The following is a 10,116-nucleotide window of genomic DNA, read 5'->3' as shown; positions in this document are numbered from 1 at the left end:
AAACATAAATTAATTATGTAATATTTGTAATGTATTCTTTTTTGAGTATTCAAACAATCCAAACAAAACCGATTCAGACTGATCTGTGAACAAATCGTTGAGAACCAAATAAAACTGATTCATTGAAAAGAACCGACTCAAACGAACGATTCCATCACGAATCGGACGTCGCTATCATCATACAGTCAGTTTGCAAGCAGAGAGAGAGAGAGGAGGAGGAGGACGACGACGACGACCGACGCTTATCTACAGGCGCAATCATCAGCGCATCACTGACTGACCCGCTACCGCAAGACACGGATGTGCAATCGTCGCGTCGTGCCACTGTCACATCATGCGTTCGTCATCGTCTGTAACGATGAATGTGTGTTGAGACGCTGTTTCGCCGCAGCAGGGCCAGAGATACACCGCTGAAGCGAGTGGCAGTGGCGTTAACGTTAGCTCCTGGAGGTCAGTATCTCTTTCGTTCCCATTCTCACTTATTGTAACCGATATATGATGGTTTGCTCTGGATCAGTGGTGCAGTGTTTATATAGAAGGTGGCTTCGTTATAACGGTGTAGAAATGTACGCAGCTGCTTGTGTAAGCAGCTTTGACAGCTAGCTATTTGATCCTGTTAGCTGCTGCTAGCAGCTGATCGTTGTTTTTCACTGTATAAACGTGTGTTACGCAGTATCTCTGCTCATAATATATGACCGAAGACTCTTAAATGTTAGGAGAGCCTAATAACAAGGCTGTCGATAGGCAGAACTCTCATCATTAATCGATGCCCTCGTACTCAGTGCATTTGATGAGGCTGAATGTTATAAACAGTAGTTTAACATCACACCCGTTTCCAGATCTGCACCCATTCTTTTGATTCTTGCAAAATCCTCCGCCTTTTTGTCCTCCGGACCAGAGGTCATAAGGACACAGGTTTCCTCTCCAGAGGGGGTTAGGATGTAGTGCTGTAGTCATGTCATCATGTTGTCATGATGATGATGATGATGATGATGATGAAGTGACAGGAAAAGCTTGGCTGTATCATGCAGTGTCACCTCTCTGACTTTGTAAACCTTTTTTGTTTTGAAATAGCTGCGACATCAGGCCGTGTATAAGATGAATTGGGTGGTGGTGTTACTCTCTTGGGTGAAATGTGAGACAGCTTTTTGCCTTTGTCAGTTCAGCCTGTTTCCTGTCTCCGTTTGCAAAGTATTCTTTTTATTCAGTGGAAGAATCCATTCGATTGAGCTTATAAAATCACAAATATATTATGAGCACTAATTTGGGTGTAGAAGTACAAATCAGTTTACTACTTGATGCTGTCTTTGATATAGTTCATCACTCTGTGTCAAAAGGCGAAGTGTGTTAAAATCAAATAATATGTTAAAATCCCTGTACAGGATTAATTCTGGATGAAAGGCATAATTATATTCACAGCAATAGACTTTCATCTCTCGTATATTAATGGGTCAGATGAGGGTAAGTAGATGTGTCAGTATACGTTAATTCTGGAATTTGTCTCCCACTCTGTGTCTCTCCCTTTGAAAAGTTTCATTTTTATAATGACAGATGAAATCTGTGTGAATGAGTGATTCTCAGTCCATGCTGTAAGTGAATAGTTCATGCTGTATTTTGAATGAGGAATATGGGATAAATGTCAGAAATGAACGGAGTGTATTCAAATCGCTTAATGCACCGCTAGCCGTGGATTATCCCGCTTATACCATGGTCATTTGCCAGCATTGACATGTTAAAGCTAGTATCATTTATGTTTGCAGTGCTAAATTAGACTGGAAGGGTTAAAATGTTAGTTTTGTCAGCTACCCCACAGAGACACAGAGATTAAGTAGGTGGCGGTGTGGTAAGGTTTGGGCTGTGCGATTAATCATATTTCGATTTTTGCTTCCAACGATTATGAAAACAAGATAATCAAGGTAAAACAATTATTGAGCCGAATAACTGAGTGATGTAAAATGCAATCTACTGTTGATAAAGCAGGACGTGCTTTATATGAAAGGGGTGGTATAATGCCCCTTTTTACAATGTGTAAAATAAGTCTCTGTTGTCCCCAGAGTGTGTATGTGAAGTTTTAGCTCATCATTTTTTACAGCATGTTAAAATTGTCCCTTTTTGAGGGTCAGTAAAACACGTGTGTATCACTTTAAATGCAAATAAGCTGCTGCTTATAATAATCTGTTGTCCTTAAAAACGATTTCTTTAAAAGCAAATATCTTACTTTGCTTTGAACTTTGAGCGTTGTAACTTTGCAGACGTTGTTTATGCTCAAACCCAACATTGCACACTAACTAAAGTTAGAAAAGTGAAATTTTATTGGATCCGTGCAGCTCTTAAAGTGACTTTTAGTTACGATAATTAACATATTAGTTTTTGCTGAAGTGATAATTGTGAAGTTTCACTGACATTTAAAAGTACTCGTATCATGAAATAAGACTTTGATCATATCACCCACCAATAATCGTGTTAAATAATCGTGATTTCAGTATTTAAACAAATAAATATATAGGCTAGTGAAGAATTAGTTAAAATGCAAAACTGAATGAATGACTGATGTTTTGATGTTTATGTCCTATCTTAAACATTTCATCTGTCACTGTTAGTTTTCCCTCCCTGACAGAGTTCAGATTAAATGTACATGATCCACAATTACAGATCATTTGCCGTGAAGCTAATTTTAGAGGTTTGAATGCAATTGCACAGTCATTTCTCCTTCTTGGGTGTGGTTGCTGTCTATCCTCAAACATAAAAGATGGAGATCTTTATCAGGTCCCCCTAAGCAAGTTGTCGCATATGACTCAACATTATAGGGATATTTCACTAGTCTCATAAATATTCAGTAGCAACTGCCTGTGAGAAATTCAACTCCAAGACTCAGAGGTTGTTTTAGTTATAGATTTATGAGAAAACCAGTGAGATTACCATATAATTAGTTTCTCTGTTATTGATTGGCCAGTCAAAATGCTTATTTTATCTTGAGCACAGCAGTAGCTTAAGGGGTGTGCTGTGAGCATGTGTGCTGCCAACGGGTGGGATGGCTTTTGGCGATCAGCCTCTCTTCCTCCACATCAAAAAGTCTGAGTAATGCATCGCTACTGGCTTTAACAGTTTACACTGTATTTCTCCAAAACTGGGGTTTTGGGGAAATTACAGTCAAATATTACATCTCATGGCAAATTGTGCAAACTCATTAATAGGCATGACCATGGATTTGTGTAGCGCCTTGTTAGAATAAATGCATAAGAATATTAGGGATACAAAACTATACTTTTAGGCTGCTTGTGTTTCATGAAACAGCTGGACTGAGTGAGCTGAGTGCTTTTTTTTTTTTTTTTTTACTTTAACTGTATTCTGACACAAACAGAAATTAAAGCTTTTTTAACAGTTGAGGGGGTTTCTTTAATTTCAGTGTAACACTAAACCCGTCAAAAATTAGACTAATTTCAGAAAATAACTGAAAGTGATTTATGTAGCGAGTATTTCTTCTAGTAACAGCAATAAATTCTAAAATAGTTTGAGGATTGTGACCATCGCATGTTATTATTTATATACCATTATATATTATGTGCTACATTTAGGTGTTTTTTCTTTCTTTCTCATATTTATTAGTTTTTTTATATATTTCAATTTTAAACATTTTGGAATTTGAGTTTTCATCTGATATTTATATTGTATTTAATTTCAGATTTATTTCATTTAACAAAAACAAATTTTAAATAGTTTTTTTTTTTTCAGGTTTGTTTTCTGTCATACTGTAGCATGTTTAAATTGAATCAAGCCCAATGGGCATATTTTGTAACAATTTTGAACAATGTAGTAGGTCACTCTTTTATTCTGCTTCATATTTGCCTGTATTGCAAAAGCTTGTGTTTATAAGTAGGTTTATTGTGCATTCTCAATGTGGTGTGTGGGGGTGCTAGTGAGAAATAGGCTTAAAAGTTAATCTCAGTGATGATGCTCATCTAGGTAGAATGAATATGGGCTGCAAAATAAATACATGCCTCTTATGCGTCACAGATGGATGTGTGAAAAAACTTGTTTTATATTGTTTGTTGTGTTGCTGCATGACTCTGGATAAATTGAGAATCACGATTTTTTTTGTTTCAAACAGAGATCATGATTCTCCCACGATTCTGAACAGACAACAAAATAATGTGATTTACCAGAGGTCCTGACAAAATGTTTAATTGCTGCAGTCTATTTAAAATGTTGTTCATAGTTTGAGTGTGATTTTGAATTGTGGTCATTTAGGAATGAGATCGTGTGGGTTTTTGAATCAAGGGTGTTTTTTTTTGTTTGTTTTTTTTTTTTACGTGCAGCTCTAGTGTGTGTGGACTGTGGACCATATTCGCCTTTGTGCATCTTTTGTTGCCTTTGTAGCCAGTAAGTTGACTATTGACCACATCACATCAAATGTTTTGTCAGTGCTAATCCATTTTAAGTGGCTCCTTAAGGATTAAGATCATAGTTCTTTGCTACTTCGAAAAAAGGCCTTTTGCAAACCAGCTGTGAAAAGTGGAGGTACAAAACCTTAGTCTTAGGATTTTTTGAAAAAGCCTCAGGGTGATGTTAACCCTACTGAACCATGCGATATAATCTGCAGTCTTTATGTGAATTGTTGAGACGTGGAAGCATTTGATGCTAAGAAAAAGAACATGCTCATAGGTCAAAGTAAAATGTCATGTTTAGATTTAGACTTTCCAGAGTTTCATAGTATTCATTGTTTAATGAATACACATTAAAGAGAGTATTCCCCCGCCTAGAAGACAAATACTTTTCCAATTACACATACCAGCATGATGAAAGGTATACCATAACCAAGCATGAAGAGCGATAGACATCTCAGGATGAAGCTGGTTACACTGTTTGTTATCTGTGAAGAGAATTCACAGCAGCAGGTATTATTATATTGCTGGCACTTTAAGACCTAATGCACAGATCCAATGTATTGACACATTTTCTCCCAACTGTTTACATTCACTTACTCACAAAGATGGCCATTTTGACAGAAGCAGCATACAGCCTCAGGCTTCAGAGAAAGCTTTTAGAGGCACGTCCCTTTAAAAGTAGTGTCTTCACTTACTCATCCAAGAGGAAAAACATGCTCAGTGTTTGACGTCCTCTTGAGGTGCGCATTGATTCTCCTCGTAGTGACCAAGTGTGATAATTTTCAGCAATTTCCTGGTTGTTCAGCTATGGTTCACTCTAATGTAACATCTTTCTCTTTGTTCTTTATTTGCAGTCATACTAACAGACCAGTTGAGTTCTGATCATTTAAGACATTTTTTCGACTTTCGGAAACACATGAAAAGCCCTAAACTTCAGTCAGATCCATTACAGATGATGAAAGGCTTTACTGTGGAGAACTGAATGCAATAGCTGATTTATGATTTGCTAAGGCATTTGTTTGTTAATTTCTCTGAATGGAAAGAAGCAATTAGCCTTGCTCATTTTCGTTTTGCTCATGCTCGTTTTATTGGCCAAAGGCTGTTCATTGTCTTTATGTGTATGGTGATTGGGACAGTGTATTGTCTGTTTAAAATAGCTGGCACAGCTGTGCTCATGAAAAGAGACCATATTGGTTTCCACGGCGACCGTGTGGAATCTCATTACCCAAGGCGTATTGTAGCCATGAGGCAGCCACACTATGATTGACAGAGGACGAGATCATGTCACGTTTCCAATAGACTCATGCACATATATATGTTTCCTGGAGGTGATAAGGTCTGGGATTTGTTTTACGCTACCTAATTAACCGGGTAGTTTAGTAAAATAGAGGGCACATTGAGTGCGTCATTACTTTACAGCTGCCCGTTATTGGCTTTGGATTAAATATGTTCTATGCTTCAGGAAAGTTATAACAAAAGCTAAAGTAAAAGTGTTTCTGTTGTGTGTGCAGCTTTGGGAGATAAAAAAAAAAAAAAAGAAACACAAAGGTCTATATTATAATGTTGCTAATTAATTTGTAAAAAAAAATCATAATTTTTTTACATTTTTATGAGCTTGCTTGCAGATGGTACACGACGAGCATTTGTGGTTAAAGTATATATATATATATATATATATATATATATATATATATATATAATATATATATTTTTTTGTTGTTTTTTGTTGTTTTTTTTAGAAAATGACCAATCGTTTCGCTAGATAAGACCCTTATTTCTCGACTGGGATCGTGTAGAGACTTTGAAACTGCATTGAGACGGACATTTGAACCTTCTTTGAACATTGGAATAGTTGGTTGCCATTGAAGTCCATTCTGTGTAGAAAAATCCTGGAATGTTTTCCTCAAAAAAATTCATTTATTTTTGACTGAAGAAAGAAAGACATGGATATCTTGGATGACATCGGGGTGAGTAAATTATCAGCAAAATTTTTTTTGAAAGTGAATAATCCTTTAAGTCAAGATCATGCATCTTCAGAAACGTCTCTTATCGAGAGAAAAAAACCCTGCAGTTGTGGCCCAATACAGTTTACAGCGAAGTGTATGTCATTGGCTTTTAAAATTCAGCCAGGATTGTAATTTGATTGTCTTGTAAGATTAGTAAGAAGATTTAAGTTACGATTTTCTGCAAAAATATTACGTAAATTTACGAGGAGTAAAACGCATAATCTTTACCTTTGGAAATGTAACTTAGTAAGAGTATAAGTATTCCATTTAAGTATTCCTCTGGTAAAGTACAAATGACTCTAAATAAATGAAGTATAATTACTCATATACTTTACACCCCTGCCCTACTTTAAATGTCTGTTTTTAGGCATCCCAAAGCTCCTAGAAGCCTCCGCTGCAAGTGCAAGTGATTCATGTCGAGTCAGTTGTGAGAGCTGTGATTTAAGAAAAGAACAACACAGAGGTCCTGGTGTCAAATGAGCTGGGTGATGCTTAGAGGAAGAAATAGAGGCGTTATTGATCTGTTAGTCACAAACCATCTATCTTCTCTCCTCCCTTCCACCACCTCTTCCCATCTGAGCTGTTGAGAGTGACGGAGGATGAGCAGAAAGTGCCACTCCAGCAGAAAGAAGAGGCTACTAATCACAGTGTGAACCCATTGGCTCCTCTCACATTAATACATCCTATTGGACAATGTCAAACTTGCTAACTGGGCTAGTCATTCAAAAGCAGTTTGAGTCAAGTTTCAAGATAGATTGATTTCAGTTCTATCTAAAATAAAATAGGTCCAGTCTTCCAGTGGACGTGGCTAAGTGTAATATGTTTTGAGGGAGTCTTGCAGAGGATAGTATTTTCCTTCATGTTTTGAGAAAAAGATATTTAAATAAATCGTATAAATTAGGTTTGACATGATTATGTATACTGCAATCAGAAACTATTAAGTAACAATCAAGTAAAAAGAAAAGACCGCTCATTTTCATTTTTTAAAAAGTTATTATATGCTTATAAATATTATGCCTTCAATTGTTCACCCTTGAACAAGATACATAACCTGCATTAACTGTGACCAGCCACAACAGAGAATAGTTAGTTAGTTAGTTAGTTAGTTAGTTAAGTAATGTTAGTTTCTTTGCACATTTACAGAGCCACATTGCAGAGCACCTCTCTCTCTCTCTCTCTCTCTCTCTCTGTTTCTTTTAAAGTCGCCATGAAATCAAAATTGACACTATTTACTTTAACGCATATTACAATTGAACAATTAACCCGTGCAAGTTAATACACAGAAAAAAATCTGAAAATCTGCTTCCATGCTGGAAAGGCGTTTCCTCTCTGATGACGTCAGTTTGACAGCTTGGGTTGAATATCCTTAACCACTCCTCCAACCGTCAGTCTGCTATGAGCGAGGGATGGAGAGGAGGTGCGCTAAAATAAAACCCCGCCCACTATTCAATATTCTGTTTCACTTTGAGATAAATCACAACACTGAACTGAAGTCGTTTGCAACTTCTAGTTCACGAGGACTTCAATAAACACAAAATATATTTAGCTGTGGTGCACAAATCTTGACAAATGAACTTGAATGTCTACTATAGAGTGAGTACCTGCTCAGTGTTGACCCTGAGGATATGCTGCTGAATGCAGAAGTCCTTGTTTCGTGAGCCATATGTAGTTACATAATATTGCATAATACCATCATTGCTATGAAGGGTTCTGCTTTTGGGGCCACATGAGTTTTATTTAAAGCTGCAGTCTGTAACTTTTTTGCGTTCAAAATTATCCAGAATAATTTTTTGAGCAAGTACATAACCAGCCAGTGTTCAAAACTATCTGCTTTCCTTAGCTCTATTCTAAACGGTAAGCTTGTAATAATGTTTTTAATTCCAGTGGTACTGGTGGATTTCCGCAGGAAATTCAAGCATGTCTTCGCATCATTACGTCACATCTGTACACATAAAGAAGGTGTCTCGGCTAGTAGGCTATATTGCACGTGAGGATGTTGGAGGTGGAGATTTATAGCCTTTTCTCACAGCAATTGATATGATTAAACTTATCAATTTGATGGCGGATCCAGAAAGGTTCAAACGACAATCACCAGTGACAACTGGAGATTCACCCGTTGAAAAATGTAAAAGACTTCGGAGTGGCTACAGAAAAAAAGAGACTGCAACGGGCCCATGCGAAAACAAGGATAATATCGGAAGGGCATTAAATGTAGTCATGCAATGCTGATGTTGTTAACATTAAAGGAGAACTCCGATCAATTTTAACATTGAGCTAATTTTTTTGTAAATTCGGAGTGCTGTCAATACAGAGAACAACGACAAAAATCGGTGTTGCCTACACCGTGTTATCCTCTTTTTAAAATTTGCACCCTGTTGACTTCAATGGGGCAAGTTTTAAACCTGCTTTTAGCCTCTTAACATCCTTGATGTGTCATTACAAGTGCACAGCCATGTGAGTGATTCCTTCAGAGTGAACACGGGTGAATCTGACTGCAGTAGATGTGAAAGATATGAATAAAAATGAAGTTAATTCGGCCAGCGCTCATACCTGTATTTCTTTCCTGTTTTCGGTCGAAGTCCATAGTAATCGATTGTCGAGTTCACGCGCGTGATCATAGGTAACTAAACCTATGCGCGTGAACTCGACAATCGATTACTATGTACTTCGACCGAAAACAGGATGTAAATACAGGTATGAGCGCTGGCTGAAATAACATCACTTTTATTCATCACTTTTTATTCACCCATTGAAGTCAACAGGGTGCAAATTTTTTTAAAAGAGGATAACACGGTGTAGGCAACACCGATTTTTGTCGTTGTTCTCTGTATTGACAGCACTCCAAATTTACAAAAAAATGAGCTCAATGTTAAAATTGACCGGAGTTCTCCTTTAACAATTTGAGAACAAAGTATAATTTGCACAGATTAGATTTAATCAGCGCGATTTACTGCAATGCTTTTTTCCCCTTAGTTGGTCAGAACAAAAGTGGATGTTACTCACTTGTTCAGATGACATTTTCCGGTGAAAATTCTAATGTTGGTCATACTTCCAAAAAGTAGAATCTATGATTCCGAATGACACTATCCACACCGGCGCGGTGTCTGACAGACGCACATTCTCCTCAAAACATTAATTAATCCGCACTGTGCTGTGCCGAGGCACAACCCACGTAAAGTTGATAATTCTGCGAATAATTGCAATTGCAGATTTCGAACAGAGATGGCGACAAAGAGGAAAAACTACGGACTGCAGCTTTAAAGAGCACCTATTATGCTTTTTTATTTTACCTTTCCTTTAGTGTGTAATATAGCTGTTTGTGCATGTAAACGATCTGCAAAGCTACAAAGCATAAAATTCACGCTTTGTAGTCCTGCTATCCTGCCGTGACTTAGCTACGTCACCATGTTTCACACTTCGGCCCTGGAAGAACAGTTGACTAAGTGGTTTCACTATGCTGAGGTGATGCTGTTTTTTTTTTTTTCTCACTTGTATGGACTTCCAATACCGACGCCATAGTTACGATAGATATAAGACTGTTACGGCTGCTCATGAAGCCTCGGAAGCTGAAACATGGTTATGGTAATAGGCGTTGCATGTCAAAAATGTGTTCAAAGCAGTTGACCAGTCACAACAGACTGACTGGGCCAGCTTACCAATCAGTAGAGACTGGGCATTTTGGAAAGCCGGGCTGACATGAACTAAAACAGAGTGTTTCAGGCAGA

General features: G+C 37.4%; 1 protein-coding gene across 24 annotated transcripts in view; it reads left to right on the top strand.

Moving 5' to 3' along the window:
• Positions 1-139: 139 nt before the first annotated feature.
• Positions 140-10,116, top strand: part of madd (MAP-kinase activating death domain) — a 56,685-nt gene continuing 46,708 nt past the window's right edge. For all 24 annotated transcript variants that reach the window (XM_084107493.1, XM_084107500.1, XM_084107497.1 and 21 more), the window contains exon 1: positions 140-450. The gene's annotated coding sequence lies outside the window, so the exon portion shown is untranslated. The remainder of the gene's footprint in view (positions 451-10,116) is intronic.

This window comes from Abramis brama, assembly GCF_963993115.1.
Source record: "Abramis brama genome assembly, chromosome: 3".
Classification (NCBI taxonomy): domain Eukaryota; kingdom Metazoa; phylum Chordata; class Actinopteri; order Cypriniformes; family Leuciscidae; genus Abramis; species Abramis brama.
This window is presented reverse-complemented; position numbering and strand designations above follow the sequence as displayed.